We start from the raw sequence: 17111 nt of genomic DNA, 5'->3' as shown, positions 1-17111 counted from the left end.
GGACTCCCCGTCGGGGAATCGGACCCCGGTCTTCCGCGTGACAGGCGGAGATACTGTCCACTATACTAACGAGGTCTGGCGCAAAGTGGTCTGGCACAGCAACGCGTGGCCGGCTCTCTTCCACACAAAAGGTCCCCGGTGTTAAACCGGGCGGAAGCACATTTTTTTCTTTGCATTCACTTAACACAATTCAAATCTGCTAAGTTGAATTCCCAGGACACTGAGAGCACAATTTCAAATACTGTAGCTCTCCCAAAGTCTTGTACTCCTTTGTTTGGGGTAGTAACTTACTTCCCACTCATGTTGAGCAATCCGGCGCCCAATGGAGGAGAACCACGGCCCCAGAGGTGCTGACTCTCATCTCCACAGCTTCACACTCGAATGCAACTTGCCCCAGTGTGTGCCGAAGGTCATTGTCTGAAGAAACTAACAGAACCACATCATCTGCATAGTGTTATTCTCAGTCATCTGGATAACAAGTAGCACTCTTTGACACATGCTATATCTCTGAGATAGTTGAGCTCCTTCCCTTGGCTCAAAACATCAGACTTAGAGTAGGGTATCATTTGGATTTTAACGATTCAAAATGTCATTCTAATTCCCATTTTGTTCATCAATTACAGTTCTTAACTGTTCTTGATTCCAATTCTTTGAGGGGTCGGGTTAAAACAGGTCACATGCTTATTTTGCAACTTTTCAGACATCGCTCCAAGAGAGATGTAACTACGTCTGTCACAGTATCTGTAAAGAGCAGAGAATTCTGAATACCCAGACCAGCCATTCTCCCACGCTGACTGCGCCTTAAGATGTGTTGGTCGGATTCAGGGAGGCCTCAAAGTGCCCTTTCCACTGCTTGACCTTATCCCCAGAGAGTTTCAGCAGTTCGCCCACCCTGCGGTACACAGCCTGAGCCAAGGCCAACAGGGAAATAAGATGGATAGAAAGAGCACTGTTGGTAAGGACTTTACTCATGCATATTTTCCAAAAATTGCTATTTGGGCCTTTTTATCGTTACTTCCTGGATAGTTAGGTATGTGAAAATATTATCACCGTAAAGCTATGATAATACTAGACGTCCAAAGTCTTTTCCGACATGGCTTCAAGAGAGATGTTAATATGTCTGTCACATTATCTGTCAAGAGAAGAGAATTCGAAGGACCAGCCACCCTGCAACCCTGACCGCATGAGCTTTTCCAAATCTATTCCAGATGGTGGCGGTCGGTGTGTTTGCAGTCTTTGCATTACTTTTAAGATGGCAGATTTCTTCCTTTAGCAAACTTCTCCTTGGTAAACTAACTTGAGACGCAGGTGTATTTAATGCCTACAGGAATCCGCATGTGGAACCATTGGAGTCGCATGCGCAGTCGGTGGTCAGTGGCTAAAGGACTCCCCGTCGGGGAAATCGGACCCCGGTCTTCCGCGTGACAGGCGGAGATACTTTCCACTATACTAACGAGGACTGGCGCAAAGTGGTCTGGCACAGCAACGCGTGGCCCGCTCTCTTCCACACAAAAGGTCCCCGGTGTTAAACCGGGCGGAAGCACATTTTTTTCTTTGCATTCACTTAACACAATTCAAATCTGCTAAGTTGAATTCCCAGGACACTGAGAGCACAATTTCAAATACTGTAGCTCTCCCAAAGTCTTGTACTCCTTTGTTTGGGAGTTTTGTAGTAACTTACTTCCCACTCATGGGGAGCAATCCGGCGCCCAATGGAGGAGAACCACGGCCCCAGAGGTGCTGACTCTCATCTCCACAGCTTCACACTCGAATGCAACTTGCCCCAGTGTGTGCCGAAGGTCATTGTCTGAAGAAACTAACAGAACCACATCATCTGCATAGTGTTATTCTCAGTCATCTGGATAAAAAGCAGCACTCTTTGACATATGCTATATCTCTGAGATAGTTGAGCTCCTTCCCTTGGCTCAAAACATCAGACTTAGAGTAGGGTATCATTTGGATTTTAACGATTCAAAATGTCATTCTAATTCCCATTTTGTTCATCAATTACAGGTCTTAACTGTTCTTGATTCCAATTCTTTGAGGGGTCGGGTTAAAACAGGTCACATGCTTATTTTGCAACTTTTCAGACATCGCTCCAAGAGAGATGTAACTACGTCTGTCACAGTATCTGTAAAGAGCAGAGAATTCTGAATACCCAGACCAGCCATTCTCCCACGCTGACTGCGCCTTAAGATGTGTTGGTCGGATTCAGGGAGGCCTCAAAGTGCCCTTTCCACTGCTTGACCTTATCCCCAGAGAGTTTCAGCAGTTCGCCCACCCTGCGGTACACAGCCTGAGCCAAGGCCAACAGGGAAATAAGATGGATAGAAAGAGCACTGTTGGTAAGGACTTTACTCATGCATATTTTCCAAAAATTGCTATTTGGGCCTTTTTATCGTTACTTCCTGGATAGTTAGGTATGTGAAAATATTATCACCGTAAAGCTATGATAATACTAGACGTCCAAAGTCTTTTCCGACATGGCTTCAAGAGAGATGTTAATATGTCTGTCACATTATCTGTCAAGAGAAGAGAATTCGAAGGACCAGCCACTCTGCCACCCTGACCGCATGAGCTTTTCCAACTCTATTCCAGATGGTGGCGGTCGGTGTGTTTGCAGTCTTTGCATTACTTTTAAGATGGCAGATTTCTTCCTTTAGCAAACTTCCACTTGGTAAACTAGCTTGAGACGCAGGTGTATTAAATGCCTACCGGAATCCGCATGTGGAACCATTGGAGTCGCATGCGCAGTCGGTGGTCAGTGGCTAAAGGACTCCCCTTCGGGGAATCGGACCCCGGTCTTCCGCGTGACAGGCGGAGATACTGTCCACTATACTAACGAGGACTGGCGCAAAGTGGTCTGGCACAGCAACGCGTGGCCCGCTCTCTTCCACACAAAAGGTCCCCGGTGTTAAACCGGGCGGAAGCACATTTTTTTCTTTGCATTCACTTAACACAATTCAAATCTGCTAAGTTGAATTCCCAGGACACTGAGAGCACAATTTCAAATACTGTAGCTCTCCCAAAGTCTTGTACTCCTTTGTTTGGGGTAGTAACTTACTTCCCACTCATGTTGAGCAATCCGGCGCCCAATGGAGGAGAACCACGGCCCCAGAGGTGCTGACTCTCATCTCCACAGCTTCACACTCGAATGCAACTTGCCCCAGTGTGTGCCGAAGGTCATTGTCTGAAGAAACTAACAGAACCACATCATCTGCATAGTGTTATTCTCAGTCATCTGGATAATAAGCAGCACTCTTTGACACATGCTATATCTCTGAGATAGTTGAGCTCCTTCCCTTGGCTCAAAACATCAGACTTAGAGTAGGGTATCATTTGGATTTTAACGATTCAAAATGTCATTCTAATTCCCATTTTGTTCATCAATTACAGTTCTTAACTGTTCTTGATTCCAATTCTTTGAGGGGTCGGGTTAAAACAGGTCACATGCTTATTTTGCAACCTTTCGGACATCGCTCCAAGAGAGATGTAACTACGTCTGTCACAGTATCTGTAAAGAGCAGAGAATTCTGAATACCCAGACCAGCCATTCTCCCACGCTGACTGCGCCTTAAGATGTGTTGGTCGGATTCAGGGAGGCCTCAAAGTGCCCTTTCCACTGCTTGACCTTATCCCCAGAGAGTTTCAGCAGTTCGCCCACCCTGAGGTACACAGCCTGAGCCAAGGCCAACAGGGAAATAAGATGGATAGAAAGAGCACTGTTGGTAAGGACTTTACTCATGCATATTTTCCAAAAATTGCTATTTGGGCCTTTTTATCGTTACTTCCTGGATAGTTAGGTATGTGAAAATATTATCACCGTAAAGCTATGATAATACTAGACGTCCAAAGTCTTTTCCGACATGGCTTCAAGAGAGATGTTAATATGTCTGTCACATTATCTGTCAAGAGCAGAGAATTCGAAGGACCAGCCACTCTGCCGCCCTGACCGCATGAGCTTTTCCAAATCTATTCCAGACTGTGGCGGTGGGTGTGTTTGCAGTCTTTGCATTACTTTTAAGATGGCAGATTTCTTCCTTTAGCAAACTTCTTCTTGGTAAACTAGCTTGAGACGCAGGTGTATTTAATGCCTACCGGAACCCGCATGTGGAACCATTGGAGTCGCATGCGCAGTCGGTGGTCAGTGGCTAAAGGACTCCCCGTCGGGGAAATCGGACCCCGGTCTTCCGCGTGACAGGCGGAGATACTTTCCACTATACTAACGAGGACTGGCGCAAAGTGGTCTGGCACAGCAACGCGTGGCCCGCTCTCTTCCACACAAAAGGTCCCCGGTGTTAAACCGGGCGGAAGCACATTTTTTTCTTTGCATTCACTTAACACAATTCAAATCTGCTAAGTTGAATTCCCAGGACACTGAGAGCACAATTTCAAATACTGTAGCTCTCCCAAAGTCTTGTACTCCTTTGTTTGGGAGTTTTGTAGTAACTTACTTCCCACTCATGGGGAGCAATCCGGCGCCCAATGGAGGAGAACCACGGCCCCAGAGGTGCTGACTCTCATCTCCACAGCTTCACACTCGAATGCAACTTGCCCCAGTGTGTGCCGAAGGTCATTGTCTGAAGAAACTAACAGAACCACATCATCTGCATAGTGTTATTCTCAGTCATCTGGATAAAAAGCAGCACTCTTTGACATATGCTATATCTCTGAGATAGTTGAGCTCCTTCCCTTGGCTCAAAACATCAGACTTAGAGTAGGGTATCATTTGGATTTTAACGATTCAAAATGTCATTCTAATTCCCATTTTGTTCATCAATTACAGGTCTTAACTGTTCTTGATTCCAATTCTTTGAGGGGTCGGGTTAAAACAGGTCACATGCTTATTTTGCAACTTTTCAGACATCGCTCCAAGAGAGATGTAACTACGTCTGTCACAGTATCTGTAAAGAGCAGAGAATTCTGAATACCCAGACCAGCCATTCTCCCACGCTGACTGCGCCTTAAGATGTGTTGGTCGGATTCAGGGAGGCCTCAAAGTGCCCTTTCCACTGCTTGACCTTATCCCCAGAGAGTTTCAGCAGTTCGCCCACCCTGCGGTACACAGCCTGAGCCAAGGCCAACAGGGAAATAAGATGGATAGAAAGAGCACTGTTGGTAAGGACTTTACTCATGCATATTTTCCAAAAATTGCTATTTGGGCCTTTTTATCGTTACTTCCTGGATAGTTAGGTATGTGAAAATATTATCACCGTAAAGCTATGATAATACTAGACGTCCAAAGTCTTTTCCGACATGGCTTCAAGAGAGATGTTAATATGTCTGTCACATTATCTGTCAAGAGAAGAGAATTCGAAGGACCAGCCACTCTGCCACCCTGACCGCATGAGCTTTTCCAACTCTATTCCAGATGGTGGCGGTCGGTGTGTTTGCAGTCTTTGCATTACTTTTAAGATGGCAGATTTCTTCCTTTAGCAAACTTCCACTTGGTAAACTAGCTTGAGACGCAGGTGTATTAAATGCCTACCGGAATCCGCATGTGGAACCATTGGAGTCGCATGCGCAGTCGGTGGTCAGTGGCTAAAGGACTCCCCGTCGGGGAATCGGACCCCGGTCTTCCGCGTGACAGGCGGAGATACTGTCCACTATACTAACGAGGACTGGCGCAAAGTGGTCTGGCACAGCAACGCGTGGCCCGCTCTCTTCCACACAAAAGGTCCCCGGTGTTAAACCGGGCGGAAGCACATTTTTTTCTTTGCATTCACTTAACACAATTCAAATCTGCTAAGTTGAATTCCCAGGACACTGAGAGCACAATTTCAAATACTGTAGCTCTCCCAAAGTCTTGTACTCCTTTGTTTGGGGTAGTAACTTACTTCCCACTCATGTTGAGCAATCCGGCGCCCAATGGAGGAGAACCACGGCCCCAGAGGTGCTGACTCTCATCTCCACAGCTTCACACTCGAATGCAACTTGCCCCAGTGTGTGCCGAAGGTCATTGTCTGAAGAAACTAACAGAACCACATCATCTGCATAGTGTTATTCTCAGTCATCTGGATAATAAGCAGCACTCTTTGACACATGCTATATCTCTGAGATAGTTGAGCTCCTTCCCTTGGCTCAAAACATCAGACTTAGAGTAGGGTATCATTTGGATTTTAACGATTCAAAATGTCATTCTAATTCCCATTTTGTTCATCAATTACAGTTCTTAACTGTTCTTGATTCCAATTCTTTGAGGGGTCGGGTTAAAACAGGTCACATGCTTATTTTGCAACCTTTCGGACATCGCTCCAAGAGAGATGTAACTACGTCTGTCACAGTATCTGTAAAGAGCAGAGAATTCTGAATACCCAGACCAGCCATTCTCCCACGCTGACTGCGCCTTAAGATGTGTTGGTCGGATTCAGGGAGGCCTCAAAGTGCCCTTTCCACTGCTTGACCTTATCCCCAGAGAGTTTCAGCAGTTCGCCCACCCTGAGGTACACAGCCTGAGCCAAGGCCAACAGGGAAATAAGATGGATAGAAAGAGCACTGTTGGTAAGGACTTTACTCATGCATATTTTCCAAAAATTGCTATTTGGGCCTTTTTATCGTTACTTCCTGGATAGTTAGGTATGTGAAAATATTATCACCGTAAAGCTATGATAATACTAGACGTCCAAAGTCTTTTCCGACATGGCTTCAAGAGAGATGTTAATATGTCTGTCACATTATCTGTCAAGAGCAGAGAATTCGAAGGACCAGCCACTCTGCCGCCCTGACCGCATGAGCTTTTCCAAATCTATTCCAGACTGTGGCGGTGGGTGTGTTTGCAGTCTTTGCATTACTTTTAAGATGGCAGATTTCTTCCTTTAGCAAACTTCTTCTTGGTAAACTAGCTTGAGACGCAGGTGTATTTAATGCCTACCGGAACCCGCATGTGGAACCATTGGAGTCGCATGCGCAGTCGGTGGTCAGTGGCTAAAGGACTCCCCGTCGGGGAATCGGACCCCGGTCTTCCGCGTGACAGGCGGAGATACTGTCCACTATACTAACGAGGACTGGCGCAAAGTGGTCTGGCACAGCAACGCGTGGCCCGCTCTCTTCCACACAAAAGGTCCCCGGTGTTAAACCGGGCGGAAGCACATTTTTTTCTTTGCATTCACTTAACACAATTCAAATCTGCTAAGTTGAATTCCCAGGACACTGAGAGCACAATTTCAAATACTGTAGCTCTCCCAAAGTCTTGTACTCCTTTGTTTGGGGTAGTAACTTACTTCCCACTCATGGGGAGCAATCCGGCGCCCAATGGAGGAGAACCACGGCCCCAGAGGTGCTGACTCTCATCTCCACAGCTTCACACTCGAATGCAACTTGCCCCAGTGTGTGCCGAAGGTCATTGTCTGAAGAAACTAACAGAACCACATCATCTGCATAGTGTTATTCTCAGTCATCTGGATAATAAGCAGCACTCTATGACACATGCTATATCTCTGAGATAGTTGAGCTCCTTTCCTTGGCTCAAAACATCAGACTTAGAGTAGGGTATCATTTGGATTTTAACGATTCAAAATGTCATTCTAATTCCCATTTTGTTCATCAATTACAGTTCTTAACTGTTCTTGATTCCAATTCTTTCAGGGGTCGGGTTAAAACAGGTCACATGCTTATTTTGCAACTTTTCAGACATCGCTCCAAGAGAGATGTAACTACGTCTGTCACAGTATCTGTAAAGAGCAGAGAATTCTGAATACCCAGACCAGCCATTCTCCCACGCTGACTGCGCCTTAAGATGTGTTGGTCGGATTCAGGGAGGCCTCAAAGTGCCCTTTCCACTGCTTGACCTTATCCCCAGAGAGTTTCAGCAGTTCGCCCACCCTGCGGTACACAGCCTGAGCCAAGGCCAACAGGGAAATAAGATGGATAGAAAGAGCACTGTTGGTAAGGACTTTACTCATGCATATTTTCCAAAAATTGCTATTTGGGCCTTTTTATCGTTACTTCCTGGATAGTTAGGTATGTGAAAATATTATCACCGTAAAGCTATGATAATACTAGACGTCCAAAGTCTTTTCCGACATGGCTTCAAGAGAGATGTTAATATGTCTGTCACATTATCTGTCAAGAGAAGAGAATTCGAAGGACCAGCCACCCTGCAACCCTGACCGCATGAGCTTTTCCAAATCTATTCCAGATGGTGGCGGTCGGTGTGATTGCAGTCTTTGCATTACTTTTAAGATGGCAGATTTCTTACTTTAGCAAACTTCTCCTTGGTAAACTAGCTTGAGACGCAGGTGTATCTAATGCCTACAGGAATCCGCATGTGGAACCATTGGAGTCGCATGCGCAGTCGGTGGTCAGTGGCTAAAGGACTCCCCGTCGGGGAAATCGGACCCCGGTCTTCCGCGTGACAGGCGGAGATACTTTCCACTATACTAACGAGGACTGGTGCATAGTGGTCTGGCACAGCAACGCGTGGCCCGCTCTCTTCCACACAAAAGGTCCCCGGTGTTAAACCGGGCGGAAGCACATTTTTTTCTTTGCATTCACTTAACACAATTCAAAGCTGCTAAGTTGAATTCCCAGGACACTGAGAGCACAATTTCAAATACTGTAGCTCTCCCAAAGTCTTGTACTCCTTTGTTTGGGGTAGTAACTTACTTCCCACTCATGGGGAGCAATCCGGCGCCCAATGGAGGAGAGCCACGGCCCCAGAGGTGCTGACTCTCATCTCCACAGCTTCACACTCGAATGCAACTTGCCCCAGTGTGTGCCGAAGGTCATTGTCTGAAGAAACTAACAGAACCACATCATCTGCATAGTGTTACTCTCAGTCATCTGGATAATAAGCAGCACTCTTTGACACATGCTATATCTCTGAGATAGTTGAGCTCCTTCCCTTGGCTCAAAACATCAGACTTAGAGTAGGGTATCATTTGGAATTTAACGATTCAAAATGTCATTCTAATTCCCATTTTTTTCATCAATTACAGTTCTTAACTGTTCTTGATTCCAATTCTTTCAGGGGTCGGGTTAAAACAGGTCACATGCTTATTTTGCAACTTTTCAGACATCGCTCCAAGAGAGATGTAACTACGTCTGTCACAGTATCTGTAAAGAGCAGAGAATTCTGAATACCCAGACCAGCCATTCTCCCACGCTGACTGCGCCTTAAGATGTGTTGGTCGGATTCAGGGAGGCCTCAAAGTGCCCTTTCCACTGCTTGACCTTATCCCCAGAGAGTTTCAGCAGTTCGCCCACCCTGCGGTACACAGCCTGAGCCAAGGCCAACAGGGAAATAAGATGGATAGAAAGAGCACTGTTGGTAAGGACTTTACTCATGCATATTTTCCAAAAATTGCTATTTGGGCCTTTTTATCGTTACTTCCTGGATAGTTAGGTATGTGAAAATATTATCACCGTAAAGCTATGATAATACTAGACGTCCAAAGTCTTTTCCGACATGGCTTCAAGAGAGATGTTAATATGTCTGTCACATTATCTGTCAAGAGAAGAGAATTCGAAGGACCAGCCACTCTGCCACCCTGACCGCATGAGCTTTTCCAACTCTATTCCAGATGGTGGCGGTCGGTGTGTTTGCAGTCTTTGCATTACTTTTAAGATGGCAGATTTCTTCCTTTAGCAAACTTCCACTTGGTAAACTAGCTTGAGACGCAGGTGTATTAAATGCCTACCGGAATCCGCATGTGGAACCATTGGAGTCGCATGCGCAGTCGGTGGTCAGTGGCTAAAGGACTCCCCGTCGGGGAATGGGACCCCGGTCTTCCGCGTGACAGGCGGAGATACTGTCCACTATACTAACGAGGACTGGCGCAAAGTGGTCTGGCACAGCAACGCGTGGCCCGCTCTCTTCCACACAAAAGGTCCCCGGTGTTAAACCGGGCGGAAGCACATTTTTTTCTTTGCATTCACTTAACACAATTCAAATCTGCTAAGTTGAATTCCCAGGACACTGAGAGCACAATTTCAAATACTGTAGCTCTCCCAAAGTCTTGTACTCCTTTGTTTGGGAGTTTTGTAGTAACTTACTTCCCACTCATGGGGAGCAATCCGGCGCCCAATGGAGGAGAACCACGGCCCCAGAGGTGCTGACTCTCATCTCCACAGCTTCACACTCGAATGCAACTTGCCCCAGTGTGTGCCGAAGGTCATTGTCTGAAGAAACTAACAGAACCACATCATCTGCATAGTGTTATTCTCAGTCATCTGGATAAAAAGCAGCACTCTTTGACATATGCTATATCTCTGAGATAGTTGAGCTCCTTCCCTTGGCTCAAAACATCAGACTTAGAGTAGGGTATCATTTGGATTTTAACGATTCAAAATGTCATTCTAATTCCCATTTTGTTCATCAATTACAGGTCTTAACTGTTCTTGATTCCAATTCTTTGAGGGGTCGGGTTAAAACAGGTCACATGCTTATTTTGCAACTTTTCAGACATCGCTCCAAGAGAGATGTAACTACGTCTGTCACAGTATCTGTAAAGAGCAGAGAATTCTGAATACCCAGACCAGCCATTCTCCCACGCTGACTGCGCCTTAAGATGTGTTGGTCGGATTCAGGGAGGCCTCAAAGTGCCCTTTCCACTGCTTGACCTTATCCCCAGAGAGTTTCAGCAGTTCGCCCACCCTGCGGTACACAGCCTGAGCCAAGGCCAACAGGGAAATAAGATGGATAGAAAGAGCACTGTTGGTAAGGACTTTACTCATGCATATTTTCCAAAAATTGCTATTTGGGCCTTTTTATCGTTACTTCCTGGATAGTTAGGTATGTGAAAATATTATCACCGTAAAGCTATGATAATACTAGACGTCCAAAGTCTTTTCCGACATGGCTTCAAGAGAGATGTTAATATGTCTGTCACATTATCTGTCAAGAGAAGAGAATTCGAAGGACCAGCCACTCTGCCACCCTGACCGCATGAGCTTTTCCAACTCTATTCCAGATGGTGGCGGTCGGTGTGTTTGCAGTCTTTGCATTACTTTTAAGATGGCAGATTTCTTCCTTTAGCAAACTTCCACTTGGTAAACTAGCTTGAGACGCAGGTGTATTAAATGCCTACCGGAATCCGCATGTGGAACCATTGGAGTCGCATGCGCAGTCGGTGGTCAGTGGCTAAAGGACTCCCCGTCGGGGAATCGGACCCCGGTCTTCCGCGTGACAGGCGGAGATACTGTCCACTATACTAACGAGGACTGGCGCAAAGTGGTCTGGCACAGCAACGCGTGGCCCGCTCTCTTCCACACAAAAGGTCCCCGGTGTTAAACCGGGCGGAAGCACATTTTTTTCTTTGCATTCACTTAACACAATTCAAATCTGCTAAGTTGAATTCCCAGGACACTGAGAGCACAATTTCAAATACTGTAGCTCTCCCAAAGTCTTGTACTCCTTTGTTTGGGGTAGTAACTTACTTCCCACTCATGTTGAGCAATCCGGCGCCCAATGGAGGAGAACCACGGCCCCAGAGGTGCTGACTCTCATCTCCACAGCTTCACACTCGAATGCAACTTGCCCCAGTGTGTGCCGAAGGTCATTGTCTGAAGAAACTAACAGAACCACATCATCTGCATAGTGTTATTCTCAGTCATCTGGATAATAAGCAGCACTCTTTGACACATGCTATATCTCTGAGATAGTTGAGCTCCTTCCCTTGGCTCAAAACATCAGACTTAGAGTAGGGTATCATTTGGATTTTAACGATTCAAAATGTCATTCTAATTCCCATTTTGTTCATCAATTACAGTTCTTAACTGTTCTTGATTCCAATTCTTTGAGGGGTCGGGTTAAAACAGGTCACATGCTTATTTTGCAACCTTTCGGACATCGCTCCAAGAGAGATGTAACTACGTCTGTCACAGTATCTGTAAAGAGCAGAGAATTCTGAATACCCAGACCAGCCATTCTCCCACGCTGACTGCGCCTTAAGATGTGTTGGTCGGATTCAGGGAGGCCTCAAAGTGCCCTTTCCACTGCTTGACCTTATCCCCAGAGAGTTTCAGCAGTTCGCCCACCCTGAGGTACACAGCCTGAGCCAAGGCCAACAGGGAAATAAGATGGATAGAAAGAGCACTGTTGGTAAGGACTTTACTCATGCATATTTTCCAAAAATTGCTATTTGGGCCTTTTTATCGTTACTTCCTGGATAGTTAGGTATGTGAAAATATTATCACCGTAAAGCTATGATAATACTAGACGTCCAAAGTCTTTTCCGACATGGCTTCAAGAGAGATGTTAATATGTCTGTCACATTATCTGTCAAGAGCAGAGAATTCGAAGGACCAGCCACTCTGCCGCCCTGACCGCATGAGCTTTTCCAAATCTATTCCAGACTGTGGCGGTGGGTGTGTTTGCAGTCTTTGCATTACTTTTAAGATGGCAGATTTCTTCCTTTAGCAAACTTCTTCTTGGTAAACTAGCTTGAGACGCAGGTGTATTTAATGCCTACCGGAACCCGCATGTGGAACCATTGGAGTCGCATGCGCAGTCGGTGGTCAGTGGCTAAAGGACTCCCCGTCGGGGAATCGGACCCCGGTCTTCCGCGTGACAGGCGGAGATACTGTCCACTATACTAACGAGGACTGGCGCAAAGTGGTCTGGCACAGCAACGCGTGGCCCGCTCTCTTCCACACAAAAGGTCCCCGGTGTTAAACCGGGCGGAAGCACATTTTTTTCTTTGCATTCACTTAACACAATTCAAATCTGCTAAGTTGAATTCCCAGGACACTGAGAGCACAATTTCAAATACTGTAGCTCTCCCAAAGTCTTGTACTCCTTTGTTTGGGGTAGTAACTTACTTCCCACTCATGGGGAGCAATCCGGCGCCCAATGGAGGAGAACCACGGCCCCAGAGGTGCTGACTCTCATCTCCACAGCTTCACACTCGAATGCAACTTGCCCCAGTGTGTGCCGAAGGTCATTGTCTGAAGAAACTAACAGAACCACATCATCTGCATAGTGTTATTCTCAGTCATCTGGATAATAAGCAGCACTCTATGACACATGCTATATCTCTGAGATAGTTGAGCTCCTTTCCTTGGCTCAAAACATCAGACTTAGAGTAGGGTATCATTTGGATTTTAACGATTCAAAATGTCATTCTAATTCCCATTTTGTTCATCAATTACAGTTCTTAACTGTTCTTGATTCCAATTCTTTCAGGGGTCGGGTTAAAACAGGTCACATGCTTATTTTGCAACTTTTCAGACATCGCTCCAAGAGAGATGTAACTACGTCTGTCACAGTATCTGTAAAGAGCAGAGAATTCTGAATACCCAGACCAGCCATTCTCCCACGCTGACTGCGCCTTAAGATGTGTTGGTCGGATTCAGGGAGGCCTCAAAGTGCCCTTTCCACTGCTTGACCTTATCCCCAGAGAGTTTCAGCAGTTCGCCCACCCTGCGGTACACAGCCTGAGCCAAGGCCAACAGGGAAATAAGATGGATAGAAAGAGCACTGTTGGTAAGGACTTTACTCATGCATATTTTCCAAAAATTGCTATTTGGGCCTTTTTATCGTTACTTCCTGGATAGTTAGGTATGTGAAAATATTATCACCGTAAAGCTATGATAATACTAGACGTCCAAAGTCTTTTCCGACATGGCTTCAAGAGAGATGTTAATATGTCTGTCACATTATCTGTCAAGAGAAGAGAATTCGAAGGACCAGCCACCCTGCAACCCTGACCGCATGAGCTTTTCCAAATCTATTCCAGATGGTGGCGGTCGGTGTGATTGCAGTCTTTGCATTACTTTTAAGATGGCAGATTTCTTACTTTAGCAAACTTCTCCTTGGTAAACTAGCTTGAGACGCAGGTGTATCTAATGCCTACAGGAATCCGCATGTGGAACCATTGGAGTCGCATGCGCAGTCGGTGGTCAGTGGCTAAAGGACTCCCCGTCGGGGAAATCGGACCCCGGTCTTCCGCGTGACAGGCGGAGATACTTTCCACTATACTAACGAGGACTGGTGCATAGTGGTCTGGCACAGCAACGCGTGGCCCGCTCTCTTCCACACAAAAGGTCCCCGGTGTTAAACCGGGCGGAAGCACATTTTTTTCTTTGCATTCACTTAACACAATTCAAAGCTGCTAAGTTGAATTCCCAGGACACTGAGAGCACAATTTCAAATACTGTAGCTCTCCCAAAGTCTTGTACTCCTTTGTTTGGGGTAGTAACTTACTTCCCACTCATGGGGAGCAATCCGGCGCCCAATGGAGGAGAGCCACGGCCCCAGAGGTGCTGACTCTCATCTCCACAGCTTCACACTCGAATGCAACTTGCCCCAGTGTGTGCCGAAGGTCATTGTCTGAAGAAACTAACAGAACCACATCATCTGCATAGTGTTACTCTCAGTCATCTGGATAATAAGCAGCACTCTTTGACACATGCTATATCTCTGAGATAGTTGAGCTCCTTCCCTTGGCTCAAAACATCAGACTTAGAGTAGGGTATCATTTGGAATTTAACGATTCAAAATGTCATTCTAATTCCCATTTTTTTCATCAATTACAGTTCTTAACTGTTCTTGATTCCAATTCTTTCAGGGGTCGGGTTAAAACAGGTCACATGCTTATTTTGCAACTTTTCAGACATCGCTCCAAGAGAGATGTAACTACGTCTGTCACAGTATCTGTAAAGAGCAGAGAATTCTGAATACCCAGACCAGCCATTCTCCCACGCTGACTGCGCCTTAAGATGTGTTGGTCGGATTCAGGGAGGCCTCAAAGTGCCCTTTCCACTGCTTGACCTTATCCCCAGAGAGTTTCAGCAGTTCGCCCACCCTGCGGTACACAGCCTGAGCCAAGGCCAACAGGGAAATAAGATGGATAGAAAGAGCACTGTTGGTAAGGACTTTACTCATGCATATTTTCCAAAAATTGCTATTTGGGCCTTTTTATCGTTACTTCCTGGATAGTTAGGTATGTGAAAATATTATCACCGTAAAGCTATGATAATACTAGACGTCCAAAGTCTTTTCCGACATGGCTTCAAGAGAGATGTTAATATGTCTGTCACATTATCTGTCAAGAGAAGAGAATTCGAAGGACCAGCCACTCTGCCACCCTGACCGCATGAGCTTTTCCAACTCTATTCCAGATGGTGGCGGTCGGTGTGTTTGCAGTCTTTGCATTACTTTTAAGATGGCAGATTTCTTCCTTTAGCAAACTTCCACTTGGTAAACTAGCTTGAGACGCAGGTGTATTAAATGCCTACCGGAATCCGCATGTGGAACCATTGGAGTCGCATGCGCAGTCGGTGGTCAGTGGCTAAAGGACTCCCCGTCGGGGAATGGGACCCCGGTCTTCCGCGTGACAGGCGGAGATACTGTCCACTATACTAACGAGGACTGGCGCAAAGTGGTCTGGCACAGCAACGCGTGGCCCGCTCTCTTCCACACAAAAGGTCCCCGGTGTTAAACCGGGCGGAAGCACATTTTTTTCTTTGCATTCACTTAACACAATTCAAATCTGCTAAGTTGAATTCCCAGGACACTGAGAGCACAATTTCAAATACTGTAGCTCTCCCAAAGTCTTGTACTCCTTTGTTTGGGGTAGTAACTTACTTCCCACTCATGGGGAGCAATCCGGCGCCCAATGGAGGAGAACCACGGCCCCAGAGGTGCTGACTCTCATCTCCACAGCTTCACACTCGAATGCAACTTGCCCCAGTGTGTGCCGAAGGTCATTGTCTGAAGAAACTAACAGAACCACATCATCTGCATAGTGTTATTCTCAGTCATCTGGATAATAAGCAGCACTCTTTGACACATGCTATATCTCTGAGATAGTTGAGCTCCTTCCCTTGGCTCAAAACATCAGACTTAGAGTAGGGTATCATTTGGAATTTAACGATTCAAAATGTCATTCTAATTCCCATTTTGTTCATCAATTACAGTTCTTAACTGTTCTTGATTCCAATTCTTTGAGGGGTCGGGTTAAAACAGGTCACATGCTTATTTTGCAACTTTTCAGACATCGCTCCAAGAGAGATGTAACTACGTCTGTCACAGTATCTGTAAAGAGCAGAGAATTCTGAATACCCAGACCAGCCATTCTCCCACGCTGACTGCGCCTTAAGATGTGTTGGTCGGATTCAGGGAGGCCTCAAAGTGCCCTTTCCACTGCTTGACCTTATCCCCAGAGAGTTTCAGCAGTTCGCCCACCCTGAGGTACACAGCCTGAGCCAAGGCCAACAGGGAAATAAGATGGATAGAAAGAGCACTGTTGGTAAGGACTTTACTCATGCATATTTTCCAAAAATTGCTATTTGGGCCTTTTTATCGTTACTTCCTGGATAGTTAGGTATGTGAAAATATTATCACCGTAAAGCTATGATAATACTAGACGTCCAAAGTCTTTTCCGACATGGCTTCAAGAGAGATGTTAATATGTCTGTCACATTATCTGTCAAGAGCAGAGAATTCGAAGGACCAGCCACTCTGCCGCCCTGACCGCATGAGCTTTTCCAAATCTATTCCAGACTGTGGCGGTGGGTGTGTTTGCAGTCTTTGCATTACTTTTAAGATGGCAGATTTCTTCCTTTAGCAAACTTCTTCTTGGTAAACTAGCTTGAGACGCAGGTGTATTTAATGCCTACCGGAACCCGCATGTGGAACCATTGGAGTCGCATGCGCAGTCGGTGGTCAGTGGCTAAAGGACTCCCCGTCGGGGAATCGGACCCCGGTCTTCCGCGTGACAGGCGGAGATACTGTCCACTATACTAACGAGGACTGGCGCAAAGTGGTCTGGCACAGCAACGCGTGGCCCGCTCTCTTCCACACAAAAGGTCCCCGGTGTTAAACCGGGCGGAAGCACATTTTTTTCTTTGCATTCACTTAACACAATTCAAATCTGCTAAGTTGAATTCCCAGGACACTGAGAGCACAATTTCAAATACTGTAGCTCTCCCAAAGTCTTGTACTCCTTTGTTTGGGGTAGTAACTTACTTCCCACTCATGGGGAGCAATCCGGCGCCCAATGGAGGAGAACCACGGCCCCAGAGGTGCTGACTCTCATCTCCACAGCTTCACACTCGAATGCAACTTGCCCCAGTGTGTGCCGAAGGTCATTGTCTGAAGAAACTAACAGAACCACATCATCTGCATAGTGTTATTCTCAGTCATCTGGATAATAAGCAGCACTCTTTGA

The sequence above is a fragment of the Echiichthys vipera genome (assembly GCF_963691815.1).
Source record: "Echiichthys vipera genome assembly, chromosome: 21".
In the NCBI taxonomy this organism is placed as follows: domain Eukaryota; kingdom Metazoa; phylum Chordata; class Actinopteri; order Perciformes; family Trachinidae; genus Echiichthys; species Echiichthys vipera.
Note: the sequence above shows the minus strand (reverse complement) of the source record.